We start from the raw sequence: 19,816 nt of genomic DNA, 5'->3' as shown, positions 1-19,816 counted from the left end.
ACACACTCTCACACACACACAATATACACACACTCTCATACACAGACACACACACAAAATATACACACACTCTCACACACACACAATATACACACACTCTCACACACAGACACACACAAAATATACACACACTCACACACACACAGTATACACACACTCTCACACACAGACACACACAAAATATACACACACTCTCACACACAGACACACACACACAATATACACACACTCTCACACACAGACACACACACAAAATATACACACATACACACACTCTCACACACACAAAATATACACACACTCTCACACACAGACACACACAAAATATACACACACTCTCACACACAGACACACACACACAATATACACACACTCTCACACACACACACAATATACACACACTCTCACACACACACACACACAAAATATACACACACTCTCACACACACACACAATATACACACACTCTCACACACACATACACACACAATATACACACACTCTCTCACACACACACACACAAAATATACACACACTCTCACACACAGACACACACACACACACAATATACACACACTCTCACACACACACAATATACACACACTCTCACACACACACACAAAATATACACACACTCTCTCACACACACACACACACAATATTCACACACTCTCACACACACACACAAAATATACACACACTCTCACACACAGACACACACACAATATACACACACTCTTACACACACACACACACACAATATACACACACTCTCACACACACACAATATACACACACTCTCACACACACACACACAATATACACACACTCACACACACACAATATACACACACTCACACACACAGACACACACACAATATACACACACTCTCACACACACACACAATATACACACACTCTCACACACAGACACACACACACACACACTCACACACAGACACACACACTCACACACAGACACACACACACACACAATATACACACACTCTCACACACACACACAAAATATACACACACTCTCACACACAGACACACACACACACACAATATACACACACTCTCACACACACAGACACAATATACACACACTCTCACACACAGACACACACACACACACAATATACACACACTCTCACACACACACACACACACAATATACACACACTCTCACACACATACACACACACACACAATATACACACACTCTCACACACAGACAGACACACACACACACAATATACACACACTCTCACACACAGACACACACAATATACACACACACACACACACAATATACACACACTCTCACACACAGACACACACACACACAGACAGACACACACACACAATATACACACACTCTCACACACACACACAATATACACACACTCTCACACATAGACATAGACACACACACACACAATATACACACACACAATATATACACACTCTCACACACAGACACACACACACAATATATACACACTCTCACACACACACATACAATATACACACACTCTCACACACACACACACACACAATATACACACACTCTCACACACACACCCTCACACACAGACACAGACACACACACAATATACACACACTCTCACACACAGACACACACACACACAATATACGCACACTCTCACACACAGACCCACACACACTCTCACACATAAACACAGACACACACAATACACACTCTCTCACAGACACACACACAGCACACAGACATACACTCACACACACAGACACACACACATACACAGACAGACACTCTCTCGCACACATACACAGACAGACACTCTCTCGCACAGATAGACAGACACAACACACACAGACACACTCTCTCGCACACATACAGCCACACACTCACACACACAAGGCACACACAGACACACACTCCCACATACACACATATAATACATACACAGACACAATAAACACACACACAAACACACACACTCACAATACATACACACATGCAATACACACACAACAACACACATACAAAGACACATAGCACACAGACACACGTACACAGATACAAATACACACACACACTCGCGCACACGTACACACTCAGACACCACACACACACAGATATACAACACAGACATACACTCACAGATACACAGACACAAACAGACACACACACAAACACACGCACACAGACATATACACAGAGACACACACTAGAATATCTACAAGCCCCTCAAAATCTGGTCCATCATATAATTAGATCATTGTTGATCTGTATCTCAACTGCAATTACCTGCCTCTGATCCAGATCTCTCAATACACTTACCTAACAAAAAAATCTGTCGCTTTCAGTCTTAAAATTGTCAGTTGATCGTCAGCTTTTTAGAGGCGAGAGTTCGTGATTTCCACGACTCTTCATGTTCTAATTTCAAGGTTGTGCCCCCTTGTTCTCAAATGGGCGGCACAGTGGCGCAGTGGTTAGCACCGCAGCCTCACAGCTCCAGCGATCCGGGTTCGATTCTGGGTACTGCCTGTGCGGAGTTTGCAAGTTCTCCCTGTGACCGCATGGGTTTCCTCCGGGTGCTCCGGTTTCCTCCCACAGCCAAAGACTTGCAGGTTGATAGGTAAATTGGCCATTGTAAATTGCCCTGAGTGTAGATAAGTGGTGAGGATGTGAAAGGGTAATGGGATTAATGTAGGATTAGTATAAATGGGTGGTTGATGGTTGGCACAGACTCGGTGGGCCGAAGGGCCTGTTTCAGTGCTGTATCTCTAAATAAATAAACTTACGAAACTCCTTAAAATCGACCTCTTTGACTGAGCGTCTGGTCACCTGTCTCAATATCTCCTGCTGTGGCTTAGCATAAGGCTACATATTGGTACACAGAACTGAGCACAGTTAATGCCAGATAGGGTCTGACCAAGGTTCAATATATCTGAGGCATCATTCCCTTCCCTTTGTAACTCAGCACCCTTAAGATAAAGGCCAATGTTGCACTTGGCCTCGCAACAAGGCTGTCATTGAGTGGAATAACAACCCTGTTATCACGCTATATACTTATGCAGTCTTGATTGGTTGTGCATGTTCTTCATCAGTTCACGCATTCCGCTCCCGACCTTTCACCTTTGTTAAGACCATCGCTGCCCCAGATCATTTTCCCCTCCAGCAAAATATTGCGGTCAATATATTGTGCCCTCTGAGTTGTATTTTACTTGGTGTGCCTGCCTTGAAATCAGGTAGCAGGGGAAATCTCAAGCACCCACCTCTTTGATACGTTAACATCAGCTTGCATTCACGTGGCGCCTTTGATGCACAGCAAGATCCCAAGGTGCTTCGCGGAGGCGTGACCCCGAGCCACAGTCCGGGGAGGCTCCAGTCGTCTCCCTGCCTCAGCTCATCTGCTGCTGAAACCCTCATCTGTGCCTTTAGACTTGACTATTCCAAAGCACTCCCACATTCCCCCCTCCGTAAATTTGAGCTCATCCAAAAACGCCGCTGCCCCCCCCCCCGTGTCCTAACTCGCACCGAGTCCCGTTCACCCAACACCCAGCCCTGTGCTCGCTGACCTACACTGGCTCCCGGTTCAAGCAAAGCCTCGGTTTAAAATTCCCATCCGTGTTTTCAAATCCCTATCTCTGTCACCTCCTCAAACCTTTACCGCCCCCCAAGATCTCTGCGCTCCTCCATTTCCACCCTCTTGTCCATCCCCCGATTCCCATCGCTCCACCATTGGCGGCCGTGCCTTCAGCTGCCTGGGGGCCCTGAGCTCTGGAATTCCCTCCCTAAACCTCTCCGCCTCTCTCTCTCCTCCTTTAAGACACTCCTTAAAACCGACCTCTTTGACCGAGACTTTGGTCGCCTATCCCTGATATCTCCTCATGTGGCTCTGGGTCAACCTTTGTTTGATAGCGCTCCGATGAAGCACCCTGGGATGTTTTATAAAATTAAAGGCACAATATAGATAAAAGAAAGTATTTTCAGCAAATGAGAAAACCCTCATCCTTTGGATAACTAAGGTTATATTCTAAAAGGTAAGAAAGATCGGACACTGAGTGTGTCAATAGTTGGAGGGTCTTCCTCCAATCTGTGCAGGAGGCCCCCCCCCCAAAGCAGGAGTTAATATTTGCAGGGGGTCCCTCAGACTACGAAGCTTGAAAATCAGTCAGCCAGCTTATGATTGGAGTCCTTGATAAGTCTGTCCTAGAGTCAGACATAAAATATGGAGTGGATCACGAGACCTCTGTAAATGCCTGGTTACTCACCTCTGAGTCAGGAGGCCGTGGGTACAAATCCCATTCCAGAGGTTTGAATGCCAGGCCAGCATTTATTGCCCATCCCTAATTGCCCTTGAGAAGGTGGTGGTGAGCTGCCTTCTTGAACCGCTGCAGTCCGTGTGGGGTAGGTAGACCCACAGTGCTGTTAGGGAGGGAGTTCCAGGATTTTGACCCAGAGACAGTGAAGGAACGGCCGATATAGTTCCAAGTCAGGATGGTGTGTGACTTGGAGGGGAACTTGCAGGTGGTGGTGTTCCCATGCATCTGCTGAACTTGTCCTTCTAGTTGGTAGAGGTCGCAGGTTTGGAAGGTGCTGTCTAAGGAGCCTTGGTGCGTTGCTGCAGTGCATCTTGTAGATGGTACACACTGCTGCCACTGTGTGTCGGTGGTGGAGGGGGTGAATGTTTGTAGATGGGGTGCCAACCAAGCGGGCTGCTTTGTCCTGGATGGTGTCGAGCTTCTTGAGTGTTGTTGGAGCTGCACCCATCCAGGCAAATGGAGAGTATTCCATCACACTCCTGACTTGTGCCTTGTAGATGGTGGGACAGGCTTTGGGGAGTCAGGAGGTGAGTTACTCGCCTCAGGATTCCGAGTCTCTGACCTGCTCTTGTAGCTACGGTATTTATATGGCTATTCCAGTTCAGTTTTCGGTCAATGGTAGCCCCTAAGATGTTGATAGTGGGGGATTCAGTTATGGTAATGCCGTTGAATGTCAAGGGGAGATGGTTAGATTCTCTCTTGTTGGAGATGGTCATTGCCTGGCACTTGTGTGGTGCAAATGTTACTTGCCACTTATCAGCCCAAGCCTGGATATTGTCCAAGTCTTGCTGCATTTCTACATGGACTGCTTCAGTATCTGAGGAGTCGCGAATGATGCTGAACATTGTACAATCATCAGCGAACATCCCCACTTCTGACCTTATGATGGAGGGAAGGTCATTGATGAAGCAGCTGAAGATGGTTGGGCCGAGGACACGACCCTGAGGAACTCCTGCAGTGATGTACTGGAGCTCAGATGATTGACCTCCAACAACCACAACCATCTTCCTTTGCACTAGGTATGACTCCAACCAGCGGAGAGTTTTCCCCCTGATTCCCATTGACCTCAGTTTTGCTAGGGCTCCTTGATGCCATACTCGGTCAAATGCTGCCTTGATGTCAAGGGCAGTCACTCTCACCTCACCTCTTGAGTTCAGCTCTTTTGTCCATGTTTGAACCAAGGCTGTAATGAGGTCAGGAGCTGAGTGGCCCTGGTGGAACCCAAACTGAGCAGGTTGTTGCTAAGCAAGTGCCGCTTGATGGCACTGTTGATGACACCTTCCATCACTTTACTGATGATTGAGAGTAGACTGATGGGGCGGTAGTTGGCCGGGTTGGATTTGTCCTGCTTTTTGTGTACAGGACATACCTGGGCAATTTTCCACATTGCAGGGTAGATGCCAGTGTTGTAGCTGCACTGTCAGAGGTGCTGCTTTGTTGGATGAGATGTTAACCTCAGGCCGCGTCTGCCCTCTCAGGTGGATGTAAAAGATCCCGCGGCCGCTGTCGGAAGAAGAGCTGGGGTGGTGGCGGGGGGAGTTCTCCCCCCCCGGTGTCCTGGGTCCAATATTTATCCCTCAACCAACATCACTAAAAAAAAAACCGGATGATCTCGTCATTGCCGCATCGTTTGCGGGATTTTGCTGTGCGCAAATCGGGCTGCCGCGCTTGCCCCCCTCAAAATCAGTCGATCTTTCCCTCGCCTCTGATTGTCTTAGTTCCTCTCCTGATGGAGCGAGGTTACGGTTCTGTCGCACGAATAGTCTTCGCCCAGATGGCTGCACTGTGTTCCTGACCATTGAGGACTGAATGCTGGTGGGCACTTCAACCGTGGAGAGATCTACAGCTGAGCTCAGCTCTGTGCACACCTGATGCCCACACTCCAGGCACGTTCACTACGCAAGCGATGAGCAGCTAGAAATCCTGGCCGAGAATAGGTGTCAATGTCTGACATTGCAGAAACACAAGGGGCACCGAGACGCACACATTAAAGGTGAACCGTTGACAGACACGTGTCAGTTAAAGGCATTACCCCCGAACAGTCCAACAAAAATCCCCAGTTCCGAGCGAAAATGCAGCTAAATTATTCCTGTGTTCACCTGTAACAGTGCTGATAATTGGCTGGCAGGCGATTACCCATCACAATACACAATAACATGGGGCCGAGGACAAGGCAGTCTTCACAAGGATTCATTTTATAATTTGGTGTTGCATCCGTTATGAATAAAAAAGACTTGCATTTCTGCAGTGCCTTTCATGACCGCCGGACGCCCGAGAGCGCTTTTTAGCCAATGCAGTACTTTTTGAAGTGCTGTCACTGTTGTAATATAGGAAACAGGGCAGCCAATTTGTGCACAGCAAGATCCCGCAATGTGATAATGACCGGCTGATCTGCTTTTCGTGATTTTGGTTGAAGGAGAAATATTGGCCCCAGGAGGTACAGCATTGGGTCAGAGACAGAGTAAAACTCCCTCTACACTGTCCCCATCAAACACTCCCAGGACAGGTACAGTACAGGGGATTGGCTCCTCTGTGATTGGGAATACTGAGTGCCTCAATGAGGTGCAGCTGACAGTGCTGCAGTCAGTTGCTGGAGAAGGAGTGCTGAGGAGGGAACTGCAAAAACTTTTCAACAACTTTTGCTGCAGAGGAGGAAAGACTTTTGGATTAAGCCTGTATTTCAAGGTGGGTGTTGAGCACCAGACTCTTACTTTATTTGGATTGTTGTGGGAGGTGGAAGAGGCCAGAAGAACAAGGGGTGGGGGCTATACAATTCTGCAGGGAGCTGTGCAGTTGCACTAAAGTTGCAGGGAAGCTTCCTCCCCACCCCAATTGCCCAGCCTGAGTCAGCTGAAGCTGCCTGGCTAATATACAGAAGGGGATAAATAGTGCCTGGGCAGCTTCAGCCGACCCAGGTGAAGACCCGTCCCACAACCAGAAGACCAGGAGTGTTTACAGTGCTCAGAGTACCACCCTTTAAGGAGGAAAAAAAAGCAAAGTTATCGCTTGCAGCCTGTCTTTCCCCTTTCCTGTATACCCTCAGCCTCTCCCCAAACCTCCGAGTTGGTTTCTTTGTTTGTTTGTTTGTTTGCTTGCTTGCCTGCAATTTGGGGGTGGGTTTGGCTCTTGAGCCATGGCAAGCCCATCATCACCGGTGGCGGGGCCTTCTCATACCTATGCGGCTGTAGCCTCTGTGGCCACCCGTGTGACCCCGTCACCTTTTAAATTCATTACTTCAAGCCATGGGGTAAAGAGCTATCCCCACCCCAATATGTCTATAGAGGCCTGTGCAAAGGCAATGGCCGGGGTTGTCGGCCCCTCGGCCATTGTGGCAGCCTCAAAAATGTACGGGAAGGCTGTGTTCTTCCTGAAGACCGAGCGGGCCGTGTCCCTGGCCCTGAATAAAGGGTTCACTGTGGGTGGGACTTTCCTGCCGGTGGACCCTCTAGGGGCCACTGCGCAGCGGTTAATGTTATCAAACGTCCTGCCCTTTATTCCCAGTGAGCTCCTCCTTCCCCACCTGCACCACATGGGGGAGGTGAGGTCGGGGATCACCCCAGTCCGGCTTGGTCTTCGGGAGCACAGCCTCCAACATGTCTACTCCTTCCGCCGTCAGTTATTTACGCAGCTGGCGCGGGAGGAGGACTCGGAGGGCCAATTTAATGTAGAGTTCCAGGGGACGGCCTACCGCGTCTTCTGGACCTCGGACGGGGTGCGGTGCCACGTCTGCAAGGGGGTGGAGCATGTTCATAAGAACTGCCCCAACCTCCCGGCCGCCAGCTCCACCTCGGCGGCCCAGAGTGGTTCCACAGCACCTCCTCCCACTCCCCCCAACACATCCAATAGACACCGCTCAGTCGGTTCCAGAGGCTGTCGTTTTCACAGCCTCCGGCGGGGAGGGGAGCGTCCGTCCGAGCAGAAGGAAGACGCGGGGAAAAAAGAAACATCATGAGGTGCGTCCCCTGGACACTTTGACACAACCCGAGCCTGAGCTCAGCCCAAAGCCCATTCCCATGGAATCCACCTGTCCCAGGGTTGGGCTCAGGCCCAGGGTGACTAAAAAGGAAAAAAAGGGTGCGGAGGCGGAGGCCTCTGATGACATGCAGGTCTCTGAGTCTCCGCGCCCGAGTGGGAAAAAGAGGAGAAGGCACCGCTCCACAGAAATAACACAGGGCCCTGAACCGCTGGCGGCCATAGGCTCCAGTTCCATTCTAGAACCCAGAGAGGACTCCTCTGCCATCGATCCAGGGGGTGGGATCGTGACGGAGGCGGGACCAGCTGGCATGACCCAGGGGAGGATGGGGACTTGATGTGGGGCATGGAGGTCGATCTTGAACCCATCGCCAGTGAGGTGGTGAAGTTCCTCGTGCCTCCCACAGAGTCTCCTCTCATCCCCACCGTGGAACTCCGGGATTTCCTTGAGGGGGGGCCTTTATTCCCCAGGCCCCCTTTATATACATTTCAAAATTACTGTATTAAAAACAGATAAATAAAACAAAAACTCAATCTGAAACAGCATTGTCTGCGTTGACGACGCACTCCAGTCCCTGCGGTGCCCACCGGTCGCGGAAGGCCTCAAGCGTACCGGCGGACACCGCATGCTCCTTCTCCAGGGACACCCGGGCGCGAACGTAACCTCGGAAGAGGGGCAGGCAATCGGGGAGGACGGACCCCACCCACTGTTGCGCTGTGGGAGCCATGACAGCCGATTTGTGCACAGCAAGCTCCCACAAACAGCAATATGATAATGATCAGATCTCCTCGGGACAGAGAAGGTTAAGAGGTGACCGAATGGAGGCTTACAAGAACGATGAGAGATTTTGAGTCGGGAGAGGAAAACTATTCCCTCCAGCGAGTGGGTCAGTAACTGGAGGTCAGAGATTTAAAATCATTGGCAAAAGATGGGGAGATGAGGAGAAATGTTTTCATTCGGAGAGTTGTCGGGATCTGGAACGCTCGACCCGAAAAGACGGCAGGGAGCCGGTTCCATAAATGATTTTCAAAGGGAGTTGGACGAGTCCTTGAGAGTGAGAAACTTAAAGGGTTCCGGACAAAAAGTGGGGGGGACAAAGCACCAGCACGATGGGCCGAATGGCCTCCTCCTGTGCTGTACGTTTCTCTCATTCTATGAAATTAAAAACTCAGTACCGCCTGCAATTTGGCCTCTTGATATTTTTCCCCCATGGACCCATCGAACGCTCACACTTGAATTCTTGTCCTTTCATTCTTCGCCCAGCAATCCACCTTCCTTCAAATCTTGACTGTCTCCTCTCGTCCTGTTTCCCAATTGGTCTGTGCGATTATTTCAGCCAGATTTTACATGACCGCTTTCTAAACCAGTCGGAAATGATTGATAACCACTGAGATCGATATCAGCCTTTCTCTGCAGAGAAACTCTACAGAGCACAGATCCACAAAAAGATGGACAAGGGCTGCTTTTGTTTAGCTTTTGGATGAAAGGTCTCTTCCAATATTGCACAATAGTAACAAGATTTAGTAGGAGAAGGGGGGGTTAAGATGAGAAATAAAATACATACAGCATATATACAGTACCTTTGGGCATTGTAAAGCATTTCACAGTCAGTGGATGACTTTTGAAGTGTAGTTACTGTTGTAATGCCAATAATTTGCAGATAATTTGCAATTCGCTACAAATGTCAAATGGGTTTGATTGTCTGTTCAGGGAGGGACACCTCTGGAGTCTGCACATGCACGATTAAGGGCGGAAATCGGGAAGTTGCTGTCCGGGTTTTCCGAGCTCCTTCACAAGCTTTGCCACACCCGGTACCTCAGCAAGTGACTCGGAATTCAACCACATGAGGGCAGTGTGCCAATTTGCGCACAGCAAGCTCCCACAAACAGTAATGTGACAGTGACCCAGATCATCTGTTTGTTGTGACGTTGATCGAGCGATACATATTGGCCCAGGACACCGGGGAGAACTCCACCCCTTCCCCCCCCCCCCCCCCAACTTCCCCCCTGCCCTTCCTTTAAATAGTGGCCATGGGATCTTTTACACCCACCTGAGAGGGCAGACGGGGGTCTTGGTTTAAAGTCTCATTTGAAAGACGGCACCTCCAACAGTGCAGCACACCCTCACTGTTGACGCAGAGAGTGTCGGCCTAGATTCTTCCGCCGAAGTCTCCGGAGTGGGATTAACGTCCGCCCCCAAACTGTACGCGCAGTTCTGGGGGCTCGCGGTGATGCCGCACCAGAGTGTTTAGGCCTGAGGCCTGAATGAAATTCGACCACGGGAATCGTCACTGTCACCACAAGCTGCAGGCTCCAATCAGGTGCCCCTGATGCGACTTGCCAGTCTGAACATAACCAATTGTGATCGGCGTTGAGGCCTAAAGATAAGGCCTGGAAGGGGAGGGAAGGAGACTAGTGGAGGTGGGTGATTGAGGATTGGCTGGAAGTCATGTTGTGGAGCCAGGACCAGACGGTGGCATAGTGGCAAGATAGCTCAACTAGTAATCCAGCGACCCAGGATAATTCCCTGCAGACACTGGTTCAAATCCCACCACGGCAGCTGGTGAAATGTAATTAATTAATAACATTCTGGAATTGAGAGCGAGCCTTAGTAAAGGCGCCATGAAACTACCATCGATTGGTTTGCTAATGCTCTTCGGGGAAGGAAATCTGCCGTCTTTACCCGGTCTGGCCTAAATGTGACTCCAGACCCACAGCAATGCGGTTGACTCTTAACTGCCCTCTGAGGTGGCTGAGCAAGCCACTCCGTTGTCAAGGGCAATTAGGGATAGGGCAACAAATGCTGGGCCTTGCCAGCGACGCTCACATCCCATGAAAGAATAAAAAGAACTCCGGTACCTTACAAAGCCCCAAATTTAGGAGGCTTTTGGGCCTACTTTTAGGGGAGAGGGGGCCTTCAACTGTTCCTGGACCACTGGTAAGGCAGCTTAGCTACCTGTCAGATCTCGCCCAGTGCAGGACCTGATTGATCTAAAGGGTCCGAGCCTGAAAAGAGCGCAGGAGCTACATTTAAACATTGAAGTGAGGCCTTCAGTCATTTCAGGCAGCTGCCAGGGCCACCCAAAAAAAAAAGGCTCCGGTCAATTTAGCAGTGGCAAACACCCATTGGACAGCAGGCTCTGACTCTTTGGTTGGTTATCTTTGCCCTCATTTTACATCAGTGAAACAGGCCCGACCATATTGAGTTTGGGGTCTCTAAGCGCTCGAGTCTCATTTCTGGCGACACCCCCTAAAGAAAGAGGCAAAAATATCCGAGAATCGTCCAACCATTGAACAGTACGGCACAGATGGTGGCCATTCGGCCCGTCGAGTCTGTACCAGCTCTTTCGAAGTGCAATCCAGTTAGTCCCACTCCCACCACCCTTTCTCCACATCCCTGCAATTTGTTTTTTCCTTCAAGTTTTTATCCAATTCCCTTTTGAAGGCTGCTATTGAATCTGTCTCCGCCGCCCTATCGGGCAGCGCGTTCCAGATCCGAACCACTCGTTGGGTAAAAAGGTGTCGCCTCTGGTACTTTCGCCAATACGCCCTCAATCTGTGCCCTCTGGTTATCCACTCCTTTCAGCCACTGGAAACAGTTTCTCTTCGTTTACTCCCTCTGAGCCCTTCGTGGTTTTGAACACCACGTTCCGGTCTCCTCTCAGCCTTGGTAAATCTTAAACAATCGGCCGGCAAACGGTTAAGAAATGACGCCATTTGATTTATGGCCTGGAAAGCTGGTTCCGTAGGGACTGACATTTTGATGTCCCAACTCTGTAGCTTGCCGTCCGAGAGAAACAGGTATTGAACAGCAGACACAGTAGCAGATTAAATTAACATGGGCCAAGGGGATTTGCTGAAGTGGCAATCTCAGAATTGCAACCTTTATTTTTTTTTTGTATAGCTCGTGGCTGTGCAGAGTGAACTGTACTTTCTGTAAGGAGCTCTAACTAGCTCGGTGTGGCACCCTGACCTGGAGTGGCCCAGGAGGAGCTGTGGCACACTTTGGAATGGTAAAAAGGCAAACAAACATCAATAACTAACCCAGTTCAGTCACAGCGGTTCCCACAGCAATGTCTCAGCTGTGCCCCGATCGAGTTGACGAGACGTTCGATGTCTTGCGCAATGCAGGTCACGAGCAAAGCATTGGATTAGCATCCGCGCAGTCTCCAGAATAGGCAGTGCATTCATGTAACCGCAGCCCTGTGCTTCTGACGCCATCAAATCATGAGGAGGGGGCCATTCGGCCCATCGGTTCCATGCAGTAGAGCAATCCAATCAGCTCCCGTAGCCCTGCAAGTTTACTTCCTGCATTTTTCACTCAGGCTTGTGGAGTGGGACCTGAACGCACTACTCAGAGTGGAGGTGGCGTTTCACTGAGATTCATAAGCTTATCAACTGCCATAGTGATATTTAGACCTTGCAAAGCACTAATCAGGACTTTTAGCCAAATTTGCTGAATTGTCTTTTCTTGATTTTAAACCAGCCATTTCTCCAAACTCCATTTCTTGCAGATCTAATTAATTTTCAATAGGATGTATCTCATATATTCAATTTCCGACAAAGAGATATTTCACGCTTCGATGTGCTCCCCATAAATTTTTCAAAGACTGAGTTAACATGGCTCTGAAATGAACTGAAATTTAAACTTTTTTTTTTGTTGGCTGTTGGAAAATTCTAAGTTGTCTGATTCAGCCCTCTTAAGGAAGAACAGAGGTGCATTTCGATAGCGCCTCTCAGGGCCTCGGGATGTTCCAAAGCGCTTTACAGCCAATTAAGTGCGCTTCAGGCGTAGCCGCTGTTGTGGGGGGGGGGGGGGGGTGGAAACGCGGTAGCCAACTTGTGCAGAGCAAGCTCCCAATAACAGAAATGTGATAATGACCCAGATCATCTGTCTTTAGTGATGTTGGGTTGAGGGATAAATATTGAGCCGGGATACTGGGGAGAACTGCTCCCACCACCCCCCCTACCCCCTCCCACACTGCTCTTCTTCCAATAGTGGCCATGGGATCTTTTACACCCACCTGAGAGGGCAGACAGGAGCCTCATTTTAACATCTCGTCTGAAAGATGGCACCTCCATGGGTTGAATTTAGTGGAGCCAGCGGGGGGTGTCCTGATGCAGACTGAAAAGGTGAGGGGGACCCTGCCTCGGCCCTTCGGCTAATCAGAGGTCCGGCAGCTCAGTCGTACAAGCAGCGCCACTGGGAGCGCTGGCCACCGCCGGTAACACACCAGGCCCTTCACTGGAATCCCGGACCCCAGGTAAACCCCAGGGCCAGTCCGTCAGTCCCCGGTGAGGGGAGCGGAAGGGTGGTCATTGAGGGCAAGGGTGTAAGGGGTCGGCGCAGTTGCGGCCTTTGCCGTGGCGGGGGTAGGGGTGGGGATGGGCCCTCCGTGGGTCACAGGTTGACCATGGAGGAGGACCTCCCCCCTACCCAGGCCTGCAGAGAAGTCGTCCTGTTTTACTGGGTGATCTCCTTGCAGAGGCCCCCACCGTCTCTGGTTTAATTGCAGTGGCCGTGGGATGAGGCCCTTAAGTGGCTATTAATTGGCCACTTAAAGGCCTCAATTGGCCGTTGGGTGGGAAGGCCCTCTCTGGTTGGGGAGTCTAGAATGAGGGGACACACTTTCAAAATAAAGGGGAAGTCACTTAGGACCGAGATGATGAGAAATGTCTTTACTCGGAGGGTTGTGAATCTTTGGAATTCTCTACCCCAGAGGGCTGTGGAAGCTCAGTCATTGAGTACGTTTAAAGCAGAGATTGACAGATTTCTAAATACCAATGACATAAAGGGATATGAGGACAGTCTGGGAAAACGGCATTGAAGTGGACGATCAGCCATGATCGTATTGAACGGCGGGGCAGGCTCGATAGGCTGAATGGCCTACTCCTGCGCCTATGTTCCCGTGTTTTCCTATGGCCTTTCCCGTTCCCGACTTAATTGCAGGGTGACGGGCCCTCTGCCTCCTCGCTTCCATCATATTCCACGGGCAACCCCCACCGCCCTCTATCCACCCTCGCCCGTCTCCCGGGGCCCAGTAAATTCCGCCCCATCAGTGCAGTCCATATTTTGTGCTTAAGTTTCCGGAACCTGAAACCTTCCAAATTACAGGCCAGAGAGCTGCACTGAGCCTCCGATGGCACCAGGGTGCGGTTTCAGACAGTAGTTTTCAATTGAAACGGCCCCCGAGGTGAAGAGTCAAAGTTCATAGTGCAGGGTAGCATCAAAGTTGAAAGGTTAAGGTGAGGTAGCCGAAGTGGGGAATCAAAGATATCCAGCCCCGGTACTAGAAGCATTTAAATTGCATGACAGAGCAAAAAAACTGTTGGTGGAAGAGGGAACAGTGAGAGAAGGTGAAAGTTTTGAGATCCTGGCAGGAAAAAAAAAACTGGAGACGGAGGGAGACAAAGCGCGCATCAATTCTGCATCTTATCACATTCCAAAGTGCCGTACAGCCAATTAAGCACTTTCCTTGGCGCAGTTACTGCTTTCAACGCGGGTAAGGTTTGGCAGCTGAACACACAGGATTAGAGGTATGAATGCTTAAACTGACATTTTCAGAACCTCGGAGAGACGAATAAGGGAAGCTCAGAAAAGCAATGGCCATAGAGGAGGGATTAATAAAACAGCAGCACAAGAAAGGCAGCACAAAACAGAGAGAGAGGCTGGAGGCGAGAGATGAAAGACACAAACACACACACGCAACAAACCTCCTGTCCAATTGATCAAGTGACTACGAACCCCAGCTGCTTCATCTGTGTACAAAAGCAAAATTATGAAACAGGGCAGCCAGACCTACCTGGCCTTCCTAATTAATCAGAGGCCTCTTTTCCACCTCATCCCAAGACGCATCGGACGCTTGAATACCTGTTGATAACAAGCACTTCAGAACCCCCTTCAGCTGCCGTGAAACTGGTTTTAATGTTCTGACTCCCTTCGTGAGTGTTTTTTTTGTTGCTCTTGTCAGCTAGTCGGAGACAGAGCTCGACTGTACATGCGAGCATTAGGAACAGGAGTAAACCTTTCAGCTCAGTTCAATTAGGAAATTTTCTCTCTATCGACCCTACCAAATCCTTTAAACATCTTAGTCATCTCAATTAGATCACCCCTTAATCTTCACTACTCAAGGAGGGCGGACAAGCCCAGTCTTTGCAACCTGTCCTTGTAATTTAACCCTTTTAGCCCCGGTACCTGCACTGGAACCCCCTTCAAAGCCAATATATCCTGCCTGAGCTGTGGTGCACTGAGCACAATTACTCCAGATGGGCTCTGTATAACATCACTTCCGCCCCTTTGTGTTACAGCCCACTTGAGCCCACCTGCCCACTGGCATTTAGTGATTTCTGTACATGGATCCCGAAATCTCCATGTTCCTCCACAGTTCCTACCTTCTCGTCATCTTGAAAATATTATGATCAATCTTCCCTAGGTCCAAAGTGCATGACCTCTCACTTCCCCACATTGAGCTGCATCTGCCACAGCTTTGCCCAGTTGCTCAGTCTGCCAGTATACCTTTGCAACTTGCTGCTCCCATGTACACTGTGTGTTGTGCCACCCAAGTTATTGTCATCAGCAAACTTGGATATACAGCTCTCTGTTCCTCCATCCAAGTCATTTCTAAATATCATGAAAAGTTGAGGCTTCTACATCTGTTGGAGATTTGGACAAGTTGAAGCTTATGGAGGGTGAGGGATGTGTTCTCCTTCCTGGAAGCCATGAGTCAAATTTGGAGGCGACAAGGTCATGTATATGGTAGTGAGGTGAGGTGGTGGGGTTGAAATAAGGTAGGCAAGGTTGCCATCATAACAGTAATTACACTTCCAAATAATTAAGTTGAAACAAAATATCACTTCTTAAAATTAGTGCAATATTCGGCATAATTTTTAAAAATATTTGTTCATGGGATATGGGCATCACAGGCTCGGCCTGCATGTATTGCCCATCCCGAATTGCCCTTGAGAAGGTGGTGGTGAGCTGCCTTCTTGAACCGCTGCAGTCCGTGTGGGGTAGGTAGACCCACAGTGCTGTTAGGGAGGGAGTTCCAGGATTTTGACCCAGTGACAGTGAAGGAACGGCCGATATCGTTCCAAGTCAGGATGGTGTGTGACTCGGAGGGGAACTTGCAGGCGGGTGGTGGTCCCATGCGTCTGCTGCCCTTGTCCTTCTAGGTGGTGGAGGTCGCGGGTTTGGAAGGTGCTGTCGAAGGAGCCTTGGTGAGTTTCCAGAGAGAGCAGGAAGGTTGCAAGTTCTGTAGTTCCTCTATCTTCCCGAGTGCTGCCTGGCCCTAAGATTGTGAAACATTTGAAATTTAAGTTTGGTTCCCTGTTTTGGCTTATTGGGTAACACTGTTACCTTTGGTTTCAAGTTCTTTTCCAAGGAGGGTGGAGGGGCTGAGGCCATTGGAGGGAGTTGAAAGCAAAGATGAGGATTCTAAAATGAGACGAGGGAACAGCCTCGGCAACTCTCAGACCTTGATAATTCCCACCGGAACAGTTGAGTGTGGTGAGGGTGCTGTCGTTGATGGATCATTTATAGGTTTCCTTCTTGCCAGTCATAGCACACGCAGGGCTAAACATGGGTGCTGTTAACTGCTCCTGTAATCAGGAGAGAATGTACATTACACAGGATTTAGCGTGCACCTATAGCATAGCCTTGTGGGATAAAGGGTGCTTAACCATGCTCATGTATACTAAGTGCAGCTCTCCTTGTGCCATTATGGAGAGCAGATTCTGGTCATTTTTATTCCCCGTCCTCACTCTTGCACTGACCTCTCTGTCCTCGGCCTCCTACACTGTTCCAATGAAGCTCAAAAGAGGCTCAAGGAACAGCACCTGATAGGGCACTTTATACAGTCTTCTGGACTCAACATTGAGTTCAACAATTACAGAGCGTAACAACTGCGCCCCACTCTTTTGGACAGCTGCTGTTGTTAATTCATCTGCTGTTGCCATTTACACCTCCCCCAGACCCATCTTTTGTTTCTTTACTTGTCCCATTACCATCTCCTTTTTCCTCTCACCATCATCCCTTTTGTCCTTTAATCTCTCCTGCCTTCCACCCTAACACGCAGACTTTCCCCTCCCCCCCCCCCCCACCATTTCCCTACCTCCCTACTTGCTTCAAACCTCTTACATCTCGAATATTTTCCCAGTTCTGATAAAAGATCATCAATCTGAAACATTAACTCTGTTTCTCTCTCCAGAGCTGCTGAGTATTCCCAGCATTTTCATTTTCAGAACTTAAAATATCTGAGAGGTAGCTTTGATTTGGAGGCACAGTTTTAATGCCCTTTTTCCCCCAGGTATCTTCCTGGGAACTTAGGTGCTGTCTTACCTGAACTGCAACCATCCAATCAGTTGGTCAGAAACAATGGCGATGTATCGAGCCAATCAGAGGCAGCGTATGACCACATGAGAGTTGACTGGACCTGTTTCAAGATCTATTTGCGTGTTAGTGTTGGAGGAACTTTATTGTTGTTTTATCATGTTGAATGAACAATTTGTAATCACTGTAAATATCTACGGATAGAGTTTCTGTTTTGGGAGCAATTGGCAATCTAGACACAAATCTACGATATACAAGTCAGGAGTGTGATGGAATACTCTCCACTTGCCTGGATGGGTGCAGCTCCAACAACACTCAAGAAGCTCGATACCATCCAGGACAAAGCAGCCCGCTTGATCGGCACCCCATCTACAAACATTCACTCCCTCCACCACCGACGCACAGTGGCAGCAGTGTGTACCATCTACAAGATGCACTGCAGCAACGCACCAAGGCTCCTTCGACAGCACCTTCCAAACCCGTGACCTCTACCACCTAGAAGGACAAGGACAGCAGACGCATGGGAACACCGCCACCTGCAAGTTCCCCTCCAAGTCACACACCATCCTGACTTGGAACTATATCGGCCGTTCCTTCACTGTTGCTAGGTCAAAATCCTGGAACACCCTTCCTAACAGCACTGTGGGTGTACCTACCCCACACGGACTGCAGCGGTTCAAGAAAGCAGCTCACCACCACTTTCTAAAGGGTAATTAGGGATGGCTACAGTTGACTCTACCTCCACCACACCCTCAGGCAGTGCATTCCACTTGCTAAAAGATTTTTTCCTCATGTCGCCTTTGCTTCTTTTGCCAATCACCTTAAATCGGTGTCTTCTGGTTCTCAACCATTCCACCAATGGTGAAGTCTCTCCCTATCTGCTCTGTCCAGACCCCTCATGATTTTGAACACCTCTATCAAATCTCCTCTCAACCTTCTCTTTTCTAAGGAGAACAGCCCCAGCTTCTCCAATCTGTCCAGGTAACTGAAATCCCTTATCCCTGGAACCATTCTCGTGAAACTTTTCTGCGCCCTCTCTGAAGCCTTCACATCCTTCCAAAAGTGCGGTGCCCAGAATTGGACACAATACTCCAGTTGAGGCTGTACCAGTGTTTGATAAAAGCTCGTCCTAACTTCCTTGCTTTTGTACGCGGTGCCTTGATTTATAAGGCACAGGAACCAGTCTGCCTTTTAAATACTTTCCCAACCTGCTCTTTCACCTGCCACAATTTGTGGCACATATCTGCTCCTGCACCCCCTTTAGAATGGCACCCTTTTGTTTATATTGCCTCTCCTCGCTCTTGCTACCGAAATGCATCACCTCATGCCCCTCTGCATTAAACTCCATCTGCCACCTGCCCGCCCATTCCATCAGTCTATTTATATCCTCTTGAAGTTGCAGAGCTCAAGTCACCCATGCTAATTCCCTGCTGCATTAATTTCTTAGGGCATGTAGTGTTGAAAAGGAGGGAGAATTATCGATGGGATTGGAGCCATGTTTGATGTGAGCCAATGTGTTCTTCTTGTGCTCAGACAAGACTGGATGGTGACTAGTTGCGCTGGTGAGTCCTGGATTGCAGCCAGACTTCACTGCCATGACTGTTTAATATTTTACTAATGCTCCACTGGGGGGGAAAAAAAAGTAATGAGGACAAAATAGAGATACATGTTTCATGCTCATTCCAAGCTTTATGCCAATATACAAAATTATGTAGTATTTGATATTAATGCCACCATTTGGCTGAGTACTTTGATCACTTCCCATTGCAACCTTATAAAACAACATCTCTGTTTGATACTCCGTCTTTTCTTATGATATCTAAATTAACATTGACCAGGGGTTTTGCTTCAAAGCCAGGATTTATAACCACGGGGAATGCATTGATTTATTCACCCTCCTAATTAATTTATGCTTTGAGGAGATGGATCATTGCTTAAACTGAGATGCCTGGATACCCTGAGATCCACAGAGGTAAATCAATCCTTACTTTCCAAATGCAAATTATTATGACTGGCCTCATCAAAGTAAAAAGGATCTATGGTCTGCGGTAGGATTCGACTCTGGGTTTGCTTAATCCCATACCCCCTGCCCCTTGACCCCTGAACTACCCATCCTGCCTCGCATGCTTTCTGATTGGTTAGTAGTATTCAAGTTCTTTCACTCTCTCTTTCAAAGCTGCAGTCATTGCGCGCCAC

Source organism: Heterodontus francisci, chromosome 44 (genome assembly GCF_036365525.1).
Source record: "Heterodontus francisci isolate sHetFra1 chromosome 44, sHetFra1.hap1, whole genome shotgun sequence".
Classification (NCBI taxonomy): Eukaryota; Metazoa; Chordata; class Chondrichthyes; order Heterodontiformes; family Heterodontidae; genus Heterodontus; species Heterodontus francisci.
The sequence above is the reverse complement of the archived record's forward strand: the minus strand, read 5'-3'. Positions refer to the sequence as shown.